General features: G+C 36.8%; 2 pseudogenes; one reads left to right on the plus strand and one right to left on the minus strand.

Moving 5' to 3' along the window:
• Window positions 1–9,014: 9,014 nt before the first annotated feature.
• LOC131280689 (olfactory receptor 6C2-like) lies at window positions 9,015–21,853 on the minus strand (annotated as a pseudogene).
• Window positions 21,854–22,334: 481 nt separating this feature from the next.
• LOC101410674 (olfactory receptor 6C2-like) overlaps window positions 22,335–24,576 on the plus strand; it is a 43,399-nt pseudogene continuing 41,157 nt past the window's right edge.

Consider the following 24,576-nt stretch of genomic DNA (forward strand, 5'->3'; position numbering starts at 1 on the left):
CCCCCACCCCATCAAGGGGTAGGGATTCACAGATAAAAGGCATGGCAAAGAATAGTGCTGGGGGTTTCTGATGTTGGAGTTTTGATGTTGGAGTTTGAATCTGAAGACTTAAGCTGGAGCCCTGGGAAGTAAGCTCACAGAGGAAAGAGAAGCCAGCCCCAGGAAGAAAGGAACCTTGAACCCAGAGAAAAGCAATTCCAGGAAGACTGAACTGTTGCAGATGTTGGCAGCCATCTTGTTCCAAACAGACTTTGATGAGGGAATTAACTTATGCTTTGTATCCTGGTATCTGTAACTCCTACCCCAAATAAATACCCTTTATAAAAACAAACCAATTTCTGGTATTTTTCATCAGCAGTCCTTTGGCTGACAAATACAGAGCCTCTTACAGTAACATTAACAAAATGCAGGGATTTGCCACATTTTGCTTTTTTAGTTTAACTTCAGAACTTACTTGCCATTTTAATTTTCTAAGCCCTTCTTGATCCTTTATTAATAGTCTTTAAATTATGTCATTAGTCAACTTTCTTTTCTTTAACAAGATCCAATTATTGCTTCCTTTCCCATTCCCTTTCACTTCTTGATTTATTTATCCTATTAAAAATGTTTAATGAACAAAAGAAGATATTTTAAAGTACCTAATTCTTCCCCCAAAATAGACAAGCTTCAAGTGACTTTTCTTTTTGCATTACATTTTACTTATTCTTTTGAGAAACTGTTTTTTTTTGTCAAAAATGTTTTTAAATAGAATATATCATTGTAGCACTACTTTTTTTCCCCCATAACAGAAACCCCCCAAAAAAAACTGCCATGCCTCATTTAAAAAAATAAAATGATAAATCCTCATGACCTCCAAATCAGAAAAACAAATTTTGAGGTCTTACATTACCTGCTTTCAAAATTTACTATAAATCTTCAGCAATCAAGACACTCTGGTTTGGGCCAAAGAATAGATATCTAGAACAATAAAAGGAAGTATAGAGACCAGAAATGGACATGTACATATACAGTCAATTGTTACTGAAAATGTGCCAAAGAAACTGAGAAAACTGAAGAGAGTAATTGAAATTCTGGATTTAAAGAGACAATTCAAACATAGTAGTTGCTAATAAGCAAATTGGGGGATCTCAGAGAGCTTGAGTTTGGAAGATAGGCTTACAGAAAATATGGTAGGGAGAGGAAGATTGTGAGCCAATGCCCACACAAGTGAAATCTTTGATATTGTAGAGATAAATAGTTGTGCAGTAAAGGGATGTGATGGGCGTATAGGGGTACTATTGAGTTGCACTGTATAGGCTTGGCAGAGACAAGGGTTGGGAGGATGGGACAGATGATCTGTGGAATTGGGGGGGAAGATTGGTGGGGAGAAGGTGAACCAGGAGATTGGGAGGTACATGGTTGATGCTATAATGTTGAGAAAACTATTTAGACAATATAATAAGGATTACTGGTTTAGGGGGTTGGATGGGGTTCATTTGCGATAGGGTGCACCTGGGACAGTCTTTTGGGGAGTGTGTGAGTGCTCATCTTGTAATAGTGTGTTATAACAGTTGGTGGAGACCCAAACAATGAGCAGGAAGGCTTGGACGCCTATCCTGGGGAGGCCTCAGGATAGGCGTCCCCAGGATGTTCTCAAACAGAGGGGAGGGTGTCTCTTGAGACTCCAAATGAGGAAGGACAGACTAGTGTGTCTAACTCTCAGCATTGTTTCAAGTATTTATGAATCTTGTCCTTCAAGCAGTGAAGCTTGGTTGCCTATGTGGGCCCTGAGGGGAGGAGGAGAGGAATAAATGGAAGAGGGGTATTTGGGAGGCAATAGGAATGTTTCACATGATCATGCAATGATGGATACAGGCCATGTTAAATTTCACCAAAAAATTTATAAAAGTGTGTGGTCTAAAATATAAACCATAATGTAAACTACTGACCATGGTTAGTAGCTATGTTTCAATATTTGTACATCAGTTGTAGCAAATATAACATCCCCATGTAAAAGATCATTCTTGGTGAAAGGGGGAAAAGGGGAAGATGTTGGGTATATGGAAGTCCCCTATATTCTGTATGTGTGGCTTTACTGTGATTAAAACTTTGAAGACATGATTTAAGAAAAGAGGTAAGACACTGAGGGAGAAATGGAAGAGATTACCTTGCCACTGTACATAAAGGACAACATCTCTTACTGTGATGAAAGGCAAAACACCAAAAAATTTTTATAACATTTTTCATTTTTTTAATATCCCAAATTTTACTTTATTTTAGATTTTTAAAATATTACATATGTTATTTCTAATGTTTAAACCTATGATTACTATTTCATTTTCTTATTGAGTTTGTCAATATATTAGGCTTCATTTTTAAAGAAGTTTTGGATCACAGAGGGTTTCCACTATGGCAGGAGAGGAGCAGTGGTGTGGAGTGTCATTGATGGGTGATGCATGGGAGGGAGTTCACTTGGGTGTGCATATAGGGTATATAGCTATGTTTGGATGTTCACTGGGTATTGACACACTGGGTAGGGATTCATACAATAACTGAGGGAGTGCTGGGTTCCCATTCTGGGGGGCTCTGTCACATTCCCTAATGAAAGAGCAACAATTCCCCAAGCGCAAGAGTAATGATCAGTGAAGAAGGATGGTCCAATGATGGGCCCTTGATACTGATGACTATGATTATGAGCCTGTTGCGCTTGAACTTTCAACTTGGCCTAGTGTTGCAGGGTGCCTAAGATTTATGTCCTGAGAGCCTCCATGTTGCTCAGATGTGGCCACTCTAAGCCAAACTCAGCATATAAATACATTAACTTCCCCCTAGTATGGGTCATGACTCCTGGGATGAGTCTCCCTGGCATAGAGGGCCTGCTGCAAAGCACTGGCAGGCGAAGCAACTGAAAAAAAAACCTTGAATAAAAGGTGGAAATGATTATGATAAATGAGTAAATATGGCTAAGAGACTTCCAAATGAGTTGGGAGGTCATCAGAGATCACGCTTATACACGTCTCAGCAGGATCTCAGAGACAGCCAAACTAGACACAACCCCAGGGCTTCCCCTAGTGCTTCTGAGGGTTACAGAGACACCCGGGTCCTATGGTCAAAGCAGATGGCTCCAGAGTTTGTTTCCTTGCCTGTGGACCATACTTTGGAATTTGTCCTCCTGAGTGTGATGGAGTTGGACTCAGATGTGACTTTTTGACACATGCCTCTTCTGTCCCTTTTCTTGAGCCTGTAGTTGATGCTGGGGCTGATGTATGCCCAGGAGACTTGAATCTCTGGGCTTTCAATGTGCTAGCTGGGCCCTGAGCCTCAGTGGTGTTGCAGCACCTATTCTCCAGTTTGTTGGACTTACCCAGATCTGTTGACAGGGAGTTGATGATGTTAAACCACCACATCAGGGAACCAAGACAGTCAACAGCTGTGGGCATGAGAATCCCATTCACCAGCCATGTGGGATCAAAATCACCTCTCATTTGAGAGTTGGAGTGGACATTGCCATCCCAGGATCCTCAGGATGGAGGAATAAAATATGAATTAGAGTAGAATTACAGATATTCTACCATAGAATTATTGTGACTATAGCAATGGAAGAAATTATATCATTGATATGGAGACAGTGGCCATGGGAGTTGCTGAAAGCAAGGAGAGGGAAAAAGAGGGGCGATGTGGGGGCATATCATGATATGGACTTGATGTTGTCCTGAATGATATTTCAGGGACAGATGCAGGACATTATATATCCTGCCATAACCCACTGAATGGACTGGGAGGGAATGTAAACTACAATGTAAACTATAATCCATGCTGTGTAGCAGTGCTCCAAAATGTATTCATTAAATTCAGTGAATGCACCATACTAAAGAAAGAGTTGTTGATGTGGGAAAAGGGGAAGGGGGTGTATGGACTTGGGTATATGGAAACCTCCTATATATTTTTAATGTAACATTTTGCGTGATCTATGTATCTTTTAAAAATAAATAAAAATATATTTTAAAAAATAGTAGTTGCTGACTTCACCACCCTACTTTCAATAATAGAACAAGGCCTAACACAATATGTATAATTCTATTGCTGGTCCTATAACATATATAGAAATATAATACATTTGACATAATACAAAAGGAATGGGGCAAGAGGAAAGCTATGTGGAATAAGGAACTATTATTAATGGGGTATTTGGGAATCCCCTACATGTATATGTGTGTGTGTGTGTGTGTGTATATATATATATATATATATATATATATATATATACTCATACAGATGTAAGATTTTTAAAATTTACTTCATTTTTCTTTATTTATGCCCCCTTTTTCCCAAATGGTTCACTCATCTGTCTGCTCATTATTTGCTCACCTGCTCCAGGAGGCACCAGTAACTCAACCTGGACATCCCATACAAGAGGGCAGTGCCCAACAGCCTGAGTCACATCTGCCCCCCCCACAAGGCTGTGGCATCTGCTAGTTTGTGGCATTCGTTTGTTGCAGTGGGAAGTGGTATCTAGCTCCTTGTGGGTGAAAGGTGACATTTGCTCGGCTTCTTTTAGGAGACAACAGGTCCAGAACCTAGGACCTCCCTTGATAGGCAGGTACCCAAGTGGTTGAGCCACAAATGCCTCCCATGGTTGTCCCCTATATTTTTGATGTAACATTTATGTATTCTAAAGCTTCTTCAAAAAAATACTAAATAAAAGAAATTATAGTGGGATTCCCATATGTCACACTTCTCCTTCCCACAGTTTCCCACGCTAACATCTTTCATTAGTGTGTCCATTTATTACAATTCATGAACACATATTGAAGCATTTACTACTAAAAGTGGTCTATAGTTTACCTTACAGTTTACACTTTGCACTTCACAACGTTACCGCTTTTGACAAAACGTATACTGACCTGCACCTGCCATTTCAATATCGTGCAGATCAGTTCCAAAGTCCCCAAAATGCCCCATCTTATACATATTCTACCTCTCCCTCTCCTCAGAACTTATGATGACCACTTTTTCATATCAATGCTACAAGTCCCTCCATTACCAGAATAAAAATAAATCTATGTTAATCTGTAGTTGCATTCTCCCCTTATGTTTGTTCATTCCTCAGACACGAGGATTTTGGGATAGTCATGCCCACCCTGTTTCTGATTAAAAGGGGACTTAGATCCCATGGAGCAGACATATGGAACAGTCTTGCTTGCATTTGTGAATGCTCTCTTTTTTCTGGTGCTTTTTGTCCATCTTCACCCTTTTGCTGGTTGTCCTGGGTGAGTCTAAAATACTGGAGTGTAGGTGTTGGTTGCAACTATGCTCAGATTCAGGGCTCAAGTGGCACATGAACAGCTGGAAAATTTAAGTCTCTGGAATATATATTTAAAAGGTATAGTGCCAATTATAGGTTGAAATAAAAGGGGCAGAATAAACATGTCTGAAAATTATAAATGAGTCTAGCTCTGATATATTATAGAGATAGGTTATCATATATTCCAAGTTTACACCAACCTACAGGATTCCATTTTCCAGGGGTTATCTGCTCTACCTATATTGTCTAGCTGCTTCTAGAGCCCTGATTGAGGCACTGTTTACTGTGGCAATCAGTGACCTGTATAAGCATAACCTCTGGAATAACCTCCTGACTCACTTTGAAATCTCTTTGCCATAAAAACTAATTTATATTTAATATTTCTTCCTGTTGGTCTATGTCTATTCCAAACGAATTGCTGGTTGGAGTTTGGTAATATTCACTCACTACCAGGTAGTTCCATCCAGGGAGTGATTGCCCACAGTGGGGCTCAGGGAAGGTAATGAGTTTATATGCTGCATTTGGCTTAGAGAGATGCCATATTTGAGCATGGAGGAGGCTCTTTGTCAATATATGTTAGTGGGCTAGGTTTCAGTTTCACAGGTCTAATGACATTCTTATTTTTGTGCCTCTTTCCTTGATGTGCTAATTTTTCCCTTCATATCTGCTTTTGAAATTCTTTTTGTTTTTCAGTTTTTTCAGTCATTTTATTTTGATGTGTTTTACTCAGGTTAAGTCTTTATTTTGCTTCGAGTATCTTGGGATTTTTAGATTGGTGTGATTTAAGTTTTCTTTAAATTTAGAAATACTTTTGTTCTTAAATTTTGTCTTCTCCCAACCATTCTTTCACCCTAGACCTCCATGTACACATATCTTTTATTTCCTGCTTTTTTCATACATGTTACATATACTGTTCATTAACTTGTTTTTACTCACTATGTTTTGAGGTAGGTAATTTGCATTGCCATTTTCAGCTTCACTATTCTTTCATTCTGAAGTGACCAATTTGCTGTTAGTCCTATCCAGTAAACTACTCAATTAAAATCCTTTGTTTCATTTCTAAAAGCACAATTTGGTTCTTTTTAAATCTTCCATTTCTTTCCTTATTTTGTCTTTTTTTTTCCTTTTAAATACTTGATTATATCAAGGCCATTTGTAACTATTGTTTTAAAGTTTTTGTTTTTGTTGTCATTTCCAAATATGTCCTAAATCAATGAATTTGTTACTTATTATGAGATATTTTCATGCTAGTTGGCATGTTGAAACTTTTTTTCCCATTGAGTTTTGTTACCCACGGATATTATATTTTTGTCTGTATTTTGTTGTTGTTGTTTTTAAAAGGGTGCCACATTTTCTTCTTACAAATGGTACACTAACTTGCTTGATCCACTTTAAGCCTTCTATTATTAGGATTTTTTAGTGAGAATCTAGAATAACATATATTTTATGAATAGTTAAGCCCAACTACTACATCATGATCCTTCTGGAGACTGGTAAATGACCTGAGGTGTTATGGAGAATGTTCCAATATAATTGGCTTAAAATAAAATATCTTGCAACCCTGTTTGATCTTTGGAAATTTTTTTGTTTGTTTAAAGTTTATTGGTTAGTTTCTGTCTAGCCTGATGGAGATTTATCCTACTCATGAATGGTCTAACAGTTAACAATCATAAAAGACTACAATGTAGATTTTGATATATAGAAAAATAATTGACATTTTGGCAGGACTTCTATCTGTCCCAAAATGTATTTTCCCTTTATCTCTCATAAACCCAGAGACTTTAATTTTTAATTGGAATATATAGGTGTCTGTTAAATAAGACACTTTAAAAATTCTCTTGAAGTAAAACAACTGACTATATTCTGGTCAATACAATGGGAGGGGAAAGGATCTGCAAATCTATAACAGAAGCTACAAGAAGAGGTATACACATATTTTGTTTTCCTGCTTCTTTCTGATTGGAATATGCTCATAGTGCTGAAGTATCTTGGTCCATGTGAAAGACAGCAACAACAAGTTAGGAAACATTAAGACGATAAAAGGAGCTGCAAGCCATTGAATTTTCAAACAGAAGAATCACCGTAACCATTAAGACTTTTAAGAGACAAAGAGCTGATTATTTTAAAGTATTATTAATATAAGAGTCTATTATACTAGGTGATAATAAATCCTACATATAATATAGTTACAATTTTCATTTATGAAATGAAGATAAGGAAAAACCATCTTTTCAGTGATGTTTGCATGATTTTCAAAGACATGTAAAGTGACAGATGCGTAGGAATCAATTAATAAATTTCATTCTGCCCACCACATAGAGTTAAATGGAAGAAAGGCATTAAGTTTATAACAAAAACTAATCATTGATTTCAATTATTTGACACATTTAATTCTCTTTTTGAGGTCAAAAGCCATTTAAATTTTATAAAAAAATATTCCACTATACTTGATGTAGATTTGTACTTGACAAAAGCATTTTTTAAACATACTGGAAAGGGCAAGCACTATGCATATTCAAGAGAACAATGTTGGCAAAGTCCATGCTTTCAAAATTGATCATCAATAAAGCATATGGACTTATAATAAAGAGAAAACATAGGCTATTACTACATGATGAAAGTTTCATGTTTTGGGGGGCAAATGGGATGGTAAGGCTAGAATTGCCAGTAGGAGTGACTTTTATACTGAGAAATGAAGGATAAAAATTGAATGACAAAACCAAAGAATGAAAAAAAAGTTTTTTGGTATTGAAACAACCAATGGAAAGATGAGACATTAAAAGAGACAAATGCATGGAGTGAAGTAGGATGGGGAGGTGTCTTAGGTGAGTTTTATGAGCTACTGTTTTGGGAAAATTTCTCTGATAAACAGTTCGTGCTCTTCCAATATTTAACTATTTTGATAAAACATGCATTAAATATTTATACATAGATTTTCATATTCCTTTTTTCCCTAAGTGTCCAATACCCCATATACCAAGCTACTTTTATTTCCTTGATGTTTTCCACCTTATTTCTAAGCATTTGTTTGCTATTTAAGCAACACACTGTGTTGGTATTTAAAATCATATACTTACATTTGTGAGGTGTTTGACTATACCAAAATACTTAAGTTCCTTAAAATACTCATTATGCATTTTCACTATGTTACTTTATTTTTTTAAAGCTAATAAAATTTTAAATTGTGGTGATTATTAAATCAACATACTTTGCAAAATCCATAATTTTACAGTTTTAGTATTTATGTTTTTCGAGAATTCTATGGAAAAGAAAGCTTCCATGACAAAAACATGCATCTGAGTACAAGTTGAATTTTTTGACTTTTTGCATAAGCTTATTAATTTTTTAGTATACAATGGAAAATATCTCTGCTGATTTCATTCTCACCTCTATTTCTTGTGCCTGAAACAATTCTTGCCTAAAGAAATTACTCAATGTTTTTTGAGTGTTCAATGAATAAATTATTTGAAAGATTTGAAATGGAGGAAAATTAAGATATAATTTTTTCACTTGTGCTATGATTTGGAGATATATGTTTGTTTTATTTTAGTTTTATTTATTCCTAATTTGGAAGTAAAGACATGATATGTTAGTATAACTATTATCGTTGGATATATTTGAAAAAGAGTTTTGTGGAGTTAAAATGTTAACTTGACTAGAGAGTTTAGGGAGTTTACCGGATATACTTATTGGACTTCAGAGTCCCTATTTCTTAGAAAACATTGCAGTTCTATTGATTTGAGTCTCTGAAGGCTTGTTTTACCTGTTTGTTCCTCATGGTGCAAATGAAGAGGTTCAGCAAAAGAGCAATGGAAGTCCTGAGCACTGATACACCCTTATTAATCGCCAATGCATCTTTGGCTGAAGGATTGATATAGATGAAAATGCAGCTGCCGTAGGTGATAGAAGCCACAATAATGTGGGAAGAACAGCTGGAAAAATTTTTTTCCTTTTATGGGCAGAGGGAAGTCCTAATATTGTCTTGATTGTACAAATGTAGAATAAAACTACACATGAGTGCTATAATAAGGGTCAACACAGCACAGATTATAGTAGTCTGTTCCATGAAACAAGTGTTTGAACAAGCAATCTTCAGGAGGAGAAAAGCATCACAGATAAAATGATTGATATTAGATTCACAAAAATCCTAATTTAGGCCCAGGCTATGTGGAGGGATTACAATCACAGGCAAGCCATCCAATAGCAAAGGACATTTCTTCTGCAGACTGTGATATTCATGATAGTCGCATAATGCAGTGGTTTGCAGAATGTCACATAGCAGTCATAAGACATTGAGGCTGGGAGGAAAAATTCTGTTATTGAAAAGAGGTCGATAAAAAATATTTGACTGGCACAAGCATTATATGTTATGACCTTGTCACCTGTTGCTATTTTATGCAAGTATCTGGGAATGCATGCAGAGATGAATTAGATTTCTCAGAAGGGGAAATTTTGTAGGAAATACATGGCTATTTTAAGGTGATAATACCATAGGATAAGGGAGATGGTAACCAAGTTCCCAGTTATACTCAACATATAGGTGAGAAAGAGTAAGAGGAATATCAGAATCTGCAGTTGTGGATGGTTTGCCAGGCCCAGAAGAATGAAACTTGTTTTGTACCATTTCTCATTTTTGACTCCTAACTTCTGTCCAGTCTACATATAATATTCAGAGACATTTTATTAAATTTGGTATTACTCATACTTAATCTTAATATTAATTTTTAATTAAAAATCTTACAATTTAAAAAAATTATGCTTTAATTCTGACTCTGAAAAGGATATCTTTTCGTTGCTATAGGTTTACAAATTCTTGGGGAGTAAAGATGTCTTTTGACTCTCAAGAATTCTCTTTTTGTTATATTTACTTGACACTTTATTCCTTCTTAAAGTGCTATTATATTTCAACTAACTTGGGTTTACCATGTACATCTGTAATCATATGACGTTTCTATTCTAGCTCTAAGATTAAAGATTTTTTTCTGCTTCTGTTCATGTGTGTTTTCTCCCATGAACAACTCAAGTTCTACATATTCCTGCATACACTCACACACATATACATGTACAACTTACCTGGCTCTCTTCTTGCTAAAACTGACTCCTTAGAATCATCTGTTCCGAGACATCACATATATTCCATAGTGGTATGCAGAATATTACATCATACTGTACTTAGTTATTCTTTTGTGAAGGTCTTCTGAAAACTAATTTCAAAAACACAACAAATGATATTTTTTCTTTGACCCATTTCTTGTTATTTGCTAGTATTTTCTTCATTCATTTTTACTCCTAAACATTCTGACATTAGCTATGTATATTCATCAATTTCTATGGTTCAAAATATTGTCTTCCAGTGGACGTTTATTAAATTTGCATCTGTATTTTGAATGATGCTATTTGATTCTCAGATACATGTATTCAATCTGATATATCTACTGGATCATACCACATGGGCTTCAAACTCACCATGTCTGAAATAAAACTCAGCCTTATCCATCTCTTACTCTCTTTCTCTCTATAAGTTCTTTTAAATAGAGCTAATAGGCTACATTTATTGAACATGTCCCATGTGCCAGCTATTTTAGTAAACACTGCTCAGAATATATCTTTTCCCTGTTCTTAACTCACCAGGGTAACCTCTATTCATCCATTGATTTTTCAACTTTCACTTCAAGCCTCCTGGAAAGTTTCCTACTAAAAGTCTGTTGGTTTTATCTTCAACCCCCATCAATGAATTCCCACAAAGATCGAAACTTGCTACTACATGAGCACTTACAGAAGACCACAAATCTTTGAAGGTCTGGAAAAGTAAATGTGTGTGTGTGTGTATATATATGTATTTCCCTTAATTACCTGCAAGAGTTAATGCAATCCCAGATACATAGCCAATGTCCAGGAAATGTTTCTAAATGAATATATGTATCACATGTGCATCTATAAAACTACTTGCCTTTCTATTTAGACTTCAAATTTATATTGTGTTGATATCTAATTTGTCTACTTAATCTTCTTTATATCTTTGAATCTGTTGTTGTATTTTCTTTTGATTTTTCTTTAAAAGAGATTCAATGTTTCTGCTTTTATTTACTTTTTTAGCTGCTTCACGGCTAATGATGATTAAACTGCCTTCTCTTTGCCTGATCTTCGAGTAAAATAAAATCTTTTAGCTTTGTCGATCATAGTTTATTCCACAGAGCATCTATCTGTGAGATATTAAACCAGAAGTCTTGGATTATGTGATTCTATGTTTGTGTTAATAGCTCTTCCACAGATTGAGAGTTAGTTACAAAACTAGGTACTCGAATTGCAAATTACTTTACATGTATTTATATATCATCATTTACTGCAATTAATTTATTTCATCATTAATGTTCTATCAGATTTTAATTAATTTACAATTGTTATATATCCCTGTATTCATCTTCCTCTAGTATTAAAAATTGCATATTGATATATCCTGATTAACTGATGTTAAATGCTTATTAGACTTTACGTGTATTTTTCACAATCCATTTAACTGTGTAAAATGATGTGGGGATAGAGTCAGTTCTTATTATCTGAGTTTGAGTACATATAAGGCCTTCTCAGGGCTTTAGCCTAATATAAGGAAGAAATGACCTACACACATGGTTGGCCTGACACAAATAGTACTCTCAGGAAACAGCGACAAATTCAATTAATACATTAGATCAAATTGAGATGTAGAAATATATTTTAGCTGCTTACCTACCTTCTTCCATATTGCCTTCTAATCTTTATGTGACATATACATCGCTGAGTTAATTTACTCATCCTTACCAACTTTGGACTTTATTCAGTGCTCTAAAAACAATTTTTTTCTTTCCAACATATCACAAGGTATAACATAACAAGATTTGAAGGATGTCTCATGGCGAAATGTGACTAATTGGTTTCTGCTTACTCTACTTTCAAAATATATGTTCAAATTTAGGACAACAATCTTTAATAGGGTTATATCTTCAGTGTAATTGTTTTGGGAGATGGATAAGTATGCTTTTTTAACTATGTGCATGTATAGATCTTTTTAAATGAGAGGTTGCTATATAGATTATATAATTCTGTATATGTAACACATTTAAATTCATTTAAATGCTAATTGATTCTTGTGCATAAAAATTTCCCAGAGAATGACATTTATATGTCCAAAGAAACTACATTTTAATAAGTGATATAAATGGATGCTTTACCAAATATAGAAATCATAACTCACGTTTTGAATTTTTTGGAGTTTCTTAAAATTTTCAAAGTTTGTGACTATAATAAAAGGCACACTGATGTATTTAAAAAGACAAATATTATATCACTTACAATTATGACTGTCAATCATATTACGCTGAAACATCACATCTTGTGACTTCTAAATTGAAAATTATAGTTGGGATGAAGATTTTCATATGAATATCTGGTCACTATTGCTTGTGAATCTAAAACCACATTCACAACAACTCTGGAATGAATACAGCTCTCAGAAATATCCATCTTCAACCAGTTATGCAGACTTTATGTTGTAACTAATGAAGCTCTGTTAAAAATAAGAAAAATATGTATATATATATATGTATATATATATGAAGGTGATAGAATGCTAAGATTCTTCTCCAGTTTTATGAGCATTGCTCTTCTGACATTTCAGGGCAGGAAAGTTTTTGACAATATCTAGCACAACATTTGCTTGATATGATAAAAGTCTGATTATGTAAAAAAGAGTCTTGGTAACCAATGTCTGAACAACAAAGTCCCTAATGAATCTTCTGTGTAAAGAAATTTGGGGAAAAAAGTATCATGCTAACAAAGATTATTTGGAGACAACGTCCTTGGAGGCAGAACTTTGAACATTAACAATATAATTTGTATAAATGGATAAATAACTTGTTAAATGTTCTTAAGCCTCTAAAACTATTGCAAATTACTATACATGTAGTTATATAACATCATTTATGGTAATTAATTCATTTCATCATTAATGTTTTATCACAGTTTAATTAATTTACTGTTGGTGTAAATCCCTGCTTTTATTTACCACTAGTATTAAAAATTGCTCTTTGATGTATCTTCATTTATTAACTGATGCCTAAAACATTTTCAGTTTCACCTGTATTTTTCACAACCCAAAAACTATTCTATGAAATGCAGTCTGATTCACTCATTGGAATAATTTTCAGAATGTATTTTCTGGGTCAAAATGATATGATACATATTTTTTATGAAAACATAATAAAGTTTATATAAATATTTGTTTAGCAGTTTTGAATATTATTGATTAAAGCATCCCTGGTTACTATATTGGTATTGAATGGGAATTTTTTTTCACTTTTTTGTTTTACATTACAATGTTCGCTAAAGTTACAGAACACAAGTGTAACTCTCAACAAATTTTATGTATGTTTATGCTGGCGTAATATTGACTATCCAAATCAAGATATAAAACATTTTCATCACTTCAAAAGGTTTCCATCTTCCTCTTTCATATGTGCTTCTATCCACAGAAATAATCACTATTTTTATTCCCATCAGAGTCATTATTTTTACCTTTTATTTCACTTCATGTATATGGTTTCTCCCAGTATGTACTCATATGTTTCTGGATTCTTTGACCTAACACAATGTCTTTAAGATATATTCATGTCAATTTATTTATAAAAAGGATATACTTTTTTTATTTTTGAAGATACTTAGATTACATAAATGTTAAATTAAAAAATGTAGGGGATTCCCATATGTACCACTCTTTGTCACCCTTTCCCACATTAACAAAAACCTTCATTAGTGTGATATATTCATTACAATTGATGTCCACATAATGGAGCATTGCCACTAAGTATGGATTATAATTTACATTATAATTTAAACTCTCTCCCACACATTTTTATAACTTATGACAAGATATATAATGGCCTCTACCCATCACTGCAACATCATTCAGGACAAATGCAATGTGCTGAAAATGCCATAGTATTACACCTATTTTTTTTTAAAGATACTTAGATGGCTTTGGAGCTCAATGCCATGTCAGGGGGCCCTACTTTGGAGTTTGTGTTCCTCAGTGTGATGGAGTTGGACTCAGATGTGACCTTTCTACACATGCCTCTTCTTTTACTGGATCTGTGGTTGGTGCTGGGGTTGGTGTGTACTCAGGAGACCCAAATCTCTTGACAGTCCATGTGACAGCCAGGCCCTGAGCCTCAGCAGACTTGCAAATCCTACCCTTGGATTATTAGACTTATCCCAGCTAGCTAACAGGGAGGTGAAAAAGTTCAACCACCACACCAGGGAGTCAAGAGTGCCTACAACTGCAAGCAGGAGAATTGCATCCATCATCCATGTGGAATCTAAGCCCCCTCTCAATACAGAGGTGGAGTGGACATAACCATCCTGGGGCACACAGAATGGAGGAATAGAGTATGGATTAGAGTGGACTTACTGATATTCTACTATGGAACTACTGTGATTAGTAATGGAAGAAATTGTAGCATTGATATGGAGAAAGTGGCCACAGTAGCTGCTGAGGGTAGAGAGAGGGAAGAAGATATATGATGTGGGGGCATTTTCAGGACTTGGAGATGTCCTGGGTAGTACTGCAGGGACAGATGCTGGACATTGTATGTTCTGCCATGGCCCACTCTGTGGACTGAGAGAGAGTGTAAACTACAATGTAAACCATTATCTATGTGGTTCAGTAGAGCTCCAAAGTGTATTCACCAAAAGCAATGAATGTGCCACGATGATGAAAGTTGTTGTTGTGGGAGGAGTGGGGTGAGGGGGTGGATGGTATATGAAGACCTCTTATATTTTTTTAATGTAGCATTAAAAAAAATAGAGAACAACAACAAAATAAAAATATATATATAGGGGATTCCCATACACCCCGATTCCCACACTTCCCACATTTTCCCACATTAACAACATCCTTCATTAGTCCAGTACATTTATTGCAATTGATGAACACTTTTTGTAACATTTCCACCAAGCATGGATTAAAGTTTACATTGTAGTTTATATTTTCTGCCACCCAATTCTGTAGGTTATTGCAAGATTTATAATGACCTGTATCTATCATTGCAATGCCATTCAGGACAATTCCCAAGTTCCAAAAATACCCCTGTATGACACCTGTTTTTTTCCCTCTTCCTGTCATGAGAACCTCCAGTGGCCTCTGCTTCCACATCAATGATAAAATTTCTTCCAGTGGTAGAATCACAATAAGTCTATAGTAGAATACCAGTAAGTCTACTTTAGTCCATAGTTCATTCTCCAATCCTGAGGATTCTGGGATGGTGATGTTCACTCCACCTTTAATTGAGAGGGAGCTGTGATCCTTTAGAGCCAATGGATGGGACTCTCTTTCTTGCAGTTGTAGACCCTCTTGGTTCCTTGGTATGGTAGTTGTCCATCATCACCTCTTTGTTAGTTGTCCTGGGTGAGACCAAAGAACAGTAAAGTAGGTGTTGCAACTCCTTTGAGATTTGGGCCCAGTTGGCACATGAACACCCAAATATATAAGTGTCTTGGATGGACAACTACCAACCCTAAAACTAACTGTAGGTTCAAATAGAACAGAAGAGCCCTGTGTAGGGAAGCCACAACTGAGTCCAACTCTGTCACCCTTGGGAGAATAAATTCCAAGGTAGGTCTCATTGACAAGGCACCAAACTCCTGTGCTATCTGACCTTACTATAGTGTGTGGATATCTCCAGACCCTCAGGAGCCCTGCTATTTGGGGTAGTATCTACGTTGGCAGTCTATGAGAGCCTGCTGAGATGTGCATAAGCATAACTTCTGGAATGGCCTCATGATTCACTTTGATGTCTCTTAGCCAAATAAACTTATGTGACTTTATCTTTTCTCCCTTTTCATTAAGGTCTTTTCCAGTTGCATTGCTAGTAGTTGCTGGTAGTAATCCCTCAGTGCCAGAAAGGCTCTCCCTGGACTTCCTGGCCCACACTGGGAGAAATGTAATGTATTTAAATGCTGTGTTCAGCTTAGAGAGAGGCCACAGTTGAGCAGTAAGTAGGCTCCCATGAGGCAACTCTTAGGCATACTATAATATTAGGCTAAATTTCCATTTCAAAGCCTGTCTTGCTGAATATAAGATCCTTGGCTAGAATCTTTTCTCTTTTAGTATCTTAAATATATCAGACCACTGTCTTCTTGCCTCCATGGTTTCTGGTGAGAAATCAGCACTTAATCTTATTGGATATCCCTTATATGTTATGCACTGATTTTCTCTCGCTGCTCTCAGAATTCTCTCTTTGTCTTTGGCCTTTGACATTCTGATGTGTATGTGTCTTGGAGTTGGTCTATTTGGATTTTTTCGGATGGGAGTACATTGTGCTTCTTGGATAGGGATCTGTATGTCCTTCAATAGGGTTGGGAAATTTCCTACCATTATTTCTTTAAATATTCCTTCTGTCCCTTTTCCCTTCTCTTCTCCTTCTGGGATGCCAATAACTTGTATGTTTGTATGCCTTTTGCTATCATTTAGTTCCTTGAGACCTTGTTTGATTTTTTCCATTCTTTTCTGGATTTCCTCTTTCGTGTGTTCACTTTCAGAGGCCATTTCTTCAAGTTCACCAATCCTGTCTTCTGCCTCCTCAAATCTGCTATTATATGATTCCAATGCTTTTTTAAAAATTTCATTGATTGCATCTTTCATTCCCATAAGATCTGCTTTTTTTCTATTTATGCTTTCAAATTCTTGTTAGTGCTCATCCAATATCTTCTTAATAACTTTAATCTCTTTAGCCATCTCATTGAATTTATTAAGGAGATGTGTTTGAACATCTATAATTAGTTGTCTCAACTCCTTTATGTCATCAGAGGCTTATCTTGTTCCTTTAACAGGGCCATAGCTTCCTGTTTTTTTTTTGATATGGACTGTAATTTTTGGTTGGTGTCTTTGCATCTGGCTTACTAGAGTATTTTTTCTGGGTGCAGATTTTCTCTCCAGTTTAGGGTTCCCTATCATTTCTCCCTTGCTGGTTATACAGTAGGAGTCAAGCATGTAGTGGGTGCTGTAAGCTGTGGAGGCTCAAGCTGCCCTGATTGCACCAGGTTCCAAGGAAGCTTCTTCCAACTTTCTCCTTTGCCAGGGATAGGGACAGAGTCACAGCTGTGTGGAAAAATCCATGTAAAGGCCTAGACTGTTGTTACTGAGAAAGACTGATGGAGTTTCACATCCCTTTCTCCCCCATCTGGGGCAGGGATGGAGCTGCAGGTGTGGGCATCAATCTATGCAGTGTGGGTTCTAAGATGACCACAGTTACCCTGGTAGACTTCTGATTTTCAGTGTATGCCAGTCAAAGTTTCCTCTAGTTACCTGTATAGGCTGGTTCAGAACTTCTCATCCTCTTCCCTGCCAGAGGTGGGGCTGAAGCCTAGGCAGGCTGCAGGCAGATCTGAATGAAAGAAACTTTCAGCCTGGCTTCTCCTCAGGCTGGCTGCAGAGTCAGAATGGCAGCTACTGACCTCTTTCTGACTTGGGCTGATTCTTACCCCAGCTGTTCCCAGGGTTATCTCTTAGCCAGCCGAGTCTCCCAATCAGTAGCTAAAATTGGCAGCCAACTCTCTCCTCCTTCTCTGTTTTTTGGAAATGGAGCTTCCAATTCCCATCACAGAGCAGCTCCTGGGGCGGCTTGTGCCACCAGAGTAGGATAATCACCGGGCTCCTGGGCTTGGCCTGTAATTTCCTGGAAAGACTGGTGCAGGTCCCCACAGCTTCCTCCCTGCTGGAGGTGGCACTGGTGCCTAGACTAGACCTGCAATATCATCTGGATGGGAAGAAGCTGGTCCCCACCAGCACTGGGATTTTCAGTCCATCCCTCTTCCCCTCGTGCTAGGTGCAGAATTAAGATGGTGGCCTCTGGCCTCTTTCTGACCTGGACAGTCTCAAACTTTGGCTGTTCTCAGGATCATACTGTAGCCCACTGAATTTCCTCATCATAGCTGAAATTGGTGCCCAACCACCTCTTCCTCCCCCATTTTGGGGAAGTTGAGCTTTCAATTCCAGCCATGGGATAGCTACCAAGGCTGCTTGTGCCTCAAGTGGAGGATGGGCACTGGCCTCCGGGATGTGGAGCACTCTACTTACAAGTCTTCTCTGCAGATGGGCAGTCTCCTCCTTCCACTCCCCCAAGGATGTTGCAGGATGTTCTTCTGGCCTCCTGGAACCCCCAAACAGTTGCTTCAGCTACTGCCAGAGAGCTCTGGGTGTTTGCTAACTGCCCTGTACCAGTAGCTGACTCTAGGAGCTCCTTGGTCTGCCATCATCTTGCTGGTTTCTCAGCAATGATCTTTTTACATGTTCATGTTATATTTGCTACAGCTAATGTACAGATATTGGAACATAGCAATTAACCATAGTTCCATTTTGTTTTACATTATGATTTATATTTTAGATTGCACACTTTTCTAAATTTTTAGTTACATTATGGTTTACATTTTAGACCATACACTTTCATAATTTTTTGTGAAATTTAACATGTCCTATATCCATTGTTTCATGATCTTGTGGAACACTTCCATTGGCCCCCAGTTACCTTATTTGCATCTATTCTATTCCTCACTAGCCCTCCCCTCATGGCCCACAGCCACAACCAATCTTCACTGCTTGAAGGATCTGATTCATAGATACTTGCAACAATGCTGAGGGCTTGACACACTAGACCATCCTCCCCCATTGGAAGCCACCAATGATCTTGAGAGACACCCTTCCCTCTCTTTGAGAACATCAGGCCTCCCCAGAATGGGGGTACACCTTTCCCGTTCATTGTATGGGTCTCTATCCAATGTTATATCATACTATGACAAGGAACTCTCACATATTCTCTAGAAGTCTGCCCTTGTGCCAGATGACCTCCCCATTAAGCACTTTTAACAATAAACCTTCTTAACTATATTTTCTAAAGAGTTTCTCAACATTATAGTTTCAACCACATACTTAACAATCTCCCATGTTCACTTGCTCCCCCAACATTGCTCCCAGTTCCATGGTCCATCTGATCCATCCTCCCAACCATAACCCCCCTCAAGCCTGAAAAGCCCCACCCAGTAATATCTCGATGTCCCCAACTTATCACTTCCCTGCACAACTATTTATCTCCACTTTATCACAGATTTCTCCCATTAGGCTTCAATCTTCCACTCCCCCCTAATTTCCTGTAAGCCTAATATCTAGTCTCAGTCTCTAGCTTTCTGAGACAATTTGATTTGCTTAATTCCTACCAGAGAGGTCTTGTAGTATTTGTCCTTCAATGCCTGGCTTGCTTCATGCAACATAAGGTCCTCAAGATTCATCCATGTTATCCCATGTGTTAGTACTGTATTCCTTCTTACAAAATGAGTGGTATTCTATTGTATGTATACACCACATTTTGTTTATCCATTCATCTGTTGATGGGCATTTGGGTTGGTTTCAACTTTTGACAATAGGGAATAATGCTGCTATGATCATTGGTGTGCATATATTAGTTTGTGTCCTATTATCAGTTATTCTGTGTATATATCCAGCAGTGGAATTGCTGGGAATAGCTAGATTTTTGAGGAACTGCCAAATTGTACTCCAGAATGGCTGGATCCTTCTGCATTCCCAAAAGCAGTGGATAAGCATTCCCATTCCTCCATATCCTCTCCAACACTTGTAGTCTTCTGATTCTTTAATAGCTGCCTGTCAATGGGAGTAAAATGGTATCTCATTGTAGTTTTGGTTTGCATTTCCCTAATAGCTCATGATGTTGAAAATCTTTTGATGTGCTTTTCAGCCATTTGCATTTCTTCTTTGGAGAATCATCTGTTCAAATCTCTTGAACATTTTTTAAAAATGGATTGTTTGGCTTTTTATTTTTGAGATACAGGAATGTTTATATATGCAGGATATTAGACTCCTATTAGATATATGGTTACCATATATTTTCTCCCATTGGGTAGGCTGTCTTTGTACTTTCTTGACAAAATTTCTTGAGGTGAAAAGGCCTTAAGTTTGAAGAGAGCCCATTTATCTATTTGTTTTGCTCTTGTGCTTTGGGTGTTAAGTTCATGAAGTCATTGCCTATCACACGATCCTGTAGATGCTTCCCTACATTGTTTTCCAAGGTCTTTATGGTCTTGGCTTTTATATTTAGGTCCTTGATCCATCTCGAGTTGACTTTTGTACAAGGTGTGAGATGAAAATCTTCTTTCATTCTTTTCATATGGATACCTAGTTCTCCAAACACCATTTTTTGAAGAGACCATTCTCTCCCAGTTCAGTGGGCTTGGTGGCCTTGTCAAATATGAGATGACTGTATATATGAGGATGTATATCAAAACTCTCAGTTTGGTTTCATTGTTCAGTAGATGTATTCTTGTGGCAATACCATGCCTTTCATTTTTTTGAGATTCCCACATACATCTTTATTGTTTTACTTTCTTCTTTCTTGTCATTCATGTAAATGAAAATACCACATAACATTCAAGTCAGAAATGCACTCATTCATCAACCCCAACCCTGGTTTGGCTATTGACACAAGAGTTTGGAAGAAAACAGCAAAAGCATTCTATGAAGATAAATTGGCTACATTAAATTGCTCATATAGAGCCTTTTTGATCACTGTAGCTTTGTAATATGTTTTAAAATCAGGTAGTGTGATTCCTCCAATTTCATTTTTCTTTCTCAACATGTCTTTGGCTATTCAGGACCTCTTTCCTTTCCAAATAAATTTCATAGTTAGTTTTTCTAGTTCATTAAAAATGCTGTGTTGATTTTTACTGGGATTGCATTAAATTTGTAGTTTTGTTTGTGTAGGATAGGCATCTTAATGATATTTACTCTTTCTACAGGAAATATTCTTCCATTTATTTAAGTCTTCTTTCATTTCCTTTAACAAGTTTCATTTCCTTTAACAAGTTGTGTAGTTTTCTATGTATAAGTCTCTTACACCTTTAGTTAAACTTATTCATAGGTATTTTTTTATTTACTATTGTAATTGGTATTTTTTCCTTGATATCCTCCTCAGATTACTCATTATGGGTGTACAGAAATGTTACTGATTTTTGCACATTGATCTTATAACCTGTGACTTTACTGAACTCATAAGTTCTAGATGTTTTGTTGTAGATTTCTCAAGGCTTTCTATGTATAAGTTCATGTCATTTGCATTAGTGAAATTTTTATTTCTTCTTTTCTAATTTGAATGCTTTTTATATCTGGTTCTTATGTCAGTGCTTGAGCAAGTACTTCTAACACAATGTTAAATAGGAGAGGAGGTAGTGGGCATCCTTGTCATGTTCATGATCTTAGAAGGAAAGATTTTAGGATTTCACCATTGTAAATGATGTTAGCTGTGTGTTTTTCATATATACCCTTTATCATGTTCAGAGAGTTTCCTTCTATTCCTATCTTTTGCAGTGTTTTTTAATCAGGAAAGGGGGCTGCATTTTGTCAAATGCTTTTTCTGCATCTATATATATGATCATGTGATTTTTTTCCCTTTGATCTGTTTATATGATGTATTATATCGATTGATTTTAGGTTGAACCATCCTTACATACCAGGGATGAAACCCACTTGGTCATGGTGTATATCTCATTGGATATATCATTGAATACGGTTAGCAAGTATTTTGTTGAGGATTTTAGCATCTAGGTTCATTAGTGAGTGTCCCTGTCTCCTTCCCACCCAGTATTGGCAGCCGGCGCTGCCCCTCCTTCTCCCCTTCTCCGTCTTCCGCCTAGCCGTTATCTAGACAGCCCACACTTTCCCCTTCCCCTCCCTTGCTCCTAACCCCTTAGCCAGCTTACTGTCCAGTAACCGCCTACTGTCCAGTAACCGCCTACTGTCCAGTAACCGTCTACGCAAGCAACAGCACCCGCCGGCACCAATCAAGTCCCTTTAAACCTAGACCCTATAAAACCATGTCCCCTTCAACAATAAAGCAGACTTGTGCCCAGACCTTGTCTCCGTGGTGTTCTTGCTTGCAGCGCGCATCCCCCGTGCCTGAGCGGAGAGAGCGAGGGCCCAACGGCTTCGTGCCGACCCCCCTCCTCTCCTTCGACCATGAGGCAGCCCCTGTCCCGAGAGCCCGCCTGGCCAACCGCCGACCCTCCCGGAGGTCCGCCGCTGCCCGCAAGTGAGGTTGGTCTGCAATTTTCCTTTCTTGTGGTGTCTTTGTTTGGGTTTGGTATTAGGGTAATGGTGGCATCATAGAATGAGTTAGACAATGTTCCTTCTATTTCAATTTTTTGAAAGAGTTTAAGCAAGACTGGTGTTAATTCTTTATGGAATGTTTGGTAGAATTCACCTGTGAATCCATCTGGACCAGGACTCTTCGTAGTTGGGATGTTTTAAATGGCTGACTCTACCTCTTTACTTATGATTGGTTGTTGAGATCATCAATTTCTTCTTTCATCATTTTAGGCTGCTTATGTTTTTCTACAAATTTGTCCATTTCCTCTAAACTGTCCATCTTATTGGCATATAGCTTTTCAAAGTATCCTCTCATGAGAGTCTTTATTTCTGTGGGTCAGTGGTGATATCCCCTTTCTCATTTCCCATTTTGTGTACTTGCATCTTGTTTTTGTCTTAGTTAGTATAGTTAAGGTTTTGTCAATTTCATTGATCTTCTCAAAGAACCAACTCTTTGTTTTGTTTATTTTTTCTAGGTTTTTCTTATTTTCTATTTCATTTAGTACTGTTCTGATCTTTCTTATTTCTTTCTTCTCCCTTTGGGGTTAGTAGGTTGTTTTTTTACTAATTTCCCAAAGTGTGCAGTGAGGTCTTTAATTTTAGCTCATTCTTCTTTTTTTGACTATGAATTTCCACTTCAGCACAGCTTTTGCTGCATCCCATAAGTTTTGATATGTTGTATTGTCATTTTCATTAGTTTCAAGGTAGTTACTGATTTCTTTTGAGATTTCCTCCTTGACCCATTGTTTTTCTAAGAGTGTGTTGCTTAACTTTCATATCTTGGTTCCTAATTTAGGTCTCTGGCTCTTGCAGATTTCTAGCTTCCTTCCACTATTTTCAGAGAAATTATTTTGTACAATTTCAATCTTTCTGAATTCATTGAGACTTTCTCTGTGGCCTAGCATGTAGTCTAACTTGGAGAATCATCCATGTACACTTGAGAAAAATGTATATCCTGTTGTATTTTGGTGTAATGTTCTGTATATGTCTATTAGGTCCAGCTCCTCTAATACATTTTTCAAAGCCTTTGTTTCTTTGTTGATTCTCTGTTGATATATTTTTCCCATTGATAATAATGCTGTATTAAAATCCCCCACTCTAATTGTGGAGACATCTATTCCTTCACTTAGTTTTTCCAGTGTTTGCCTCACATATTTTGAGGCGCTCCTTAGGAGCATAAATGTTTATGATTGTTCTTTCTTCTTGAAAGATTACCCCTTTTACTAATATGTACTGTCCATCTTTTTCTCTCATAATAGTTTTGCATTTAAAGTCTATTTCATCTGGTATTAACATAGCTAGTCCTGCCCTTTTTTTGGTTATAGTTTGCCTAAGATTTTTTTCCAGCCATTCACTTTCAACCTCCTTGAGACCCTGGGTCTAAGTTAGGTTTGTTGTAGACAGCATATAGATGGATCATATTTCTTTAGCCATTCTTCCAATCTGTGTCTCTTGATAGGTGAGTTTAATCCATTGACATTCAGTGTTATTACTCTCAAGTAATTAGCCATGGCTAATATTACATTAGCCATATTTTCTTTAAATTTGCGTATGTTTTTTTCTTTCCTCCTACAGAACTCCTTTTAGTATTTCTTGAAGGGCAGGTTTCTTCTTGGCATACTGTCTTAGTTTCTGTTTATCCGTGAATATTTCAAACTCTCCATTGTTTTTGAATGCCAGCTTTGCTGTATAGAGTATACTTGGGTGGAATTTTATTTTTTCTTTTAGTATCTTGACTGTCATACCACTGCCTTCTTGCCTACATGGTTTCAAATGAGAAATCAGCATTTAATCTTATTGAACTTCCCTTGTATATGATGGTTCTCTTTTCTCTTGCTGCCTTCAGTATTTCCTTTTTGTCTTAAGCATTGCATAATTTGAGAAGTATACATCTTGAGTTCAAGATTAGAAGATGGCATAATAATAATAATATAAATTCTTCCTAAATGTGTCTATAGTTTCCAGGTAATTTCAATTTAAAAGCTCAATAAGTATTTTGTAATTCATAAACAAGCTTATTCTAAAATTTAGATGGTGAAGGAAAGGTATTAGAACAGCCACAATATGTTTGGAAAGAAAGCATAAAGAGAGAAGGATCACTCTTCTCTATTTT

The sequence above is a fragment of the Dasypus novemcinctus genome, chromosome 12 (genome assembly GCF_030445035.2).
Source record: "Dasypus novemcinctus isolate mDasNov1 chromosome 12, mDasNov1.1.hap2, whole genome shotgun sequence".
NCBI lineage: Eukaryota > Metazoa > Chordata > Mammalia > Cingulata > Dasypodidae > Dasypus > Dasypus novemcinctus.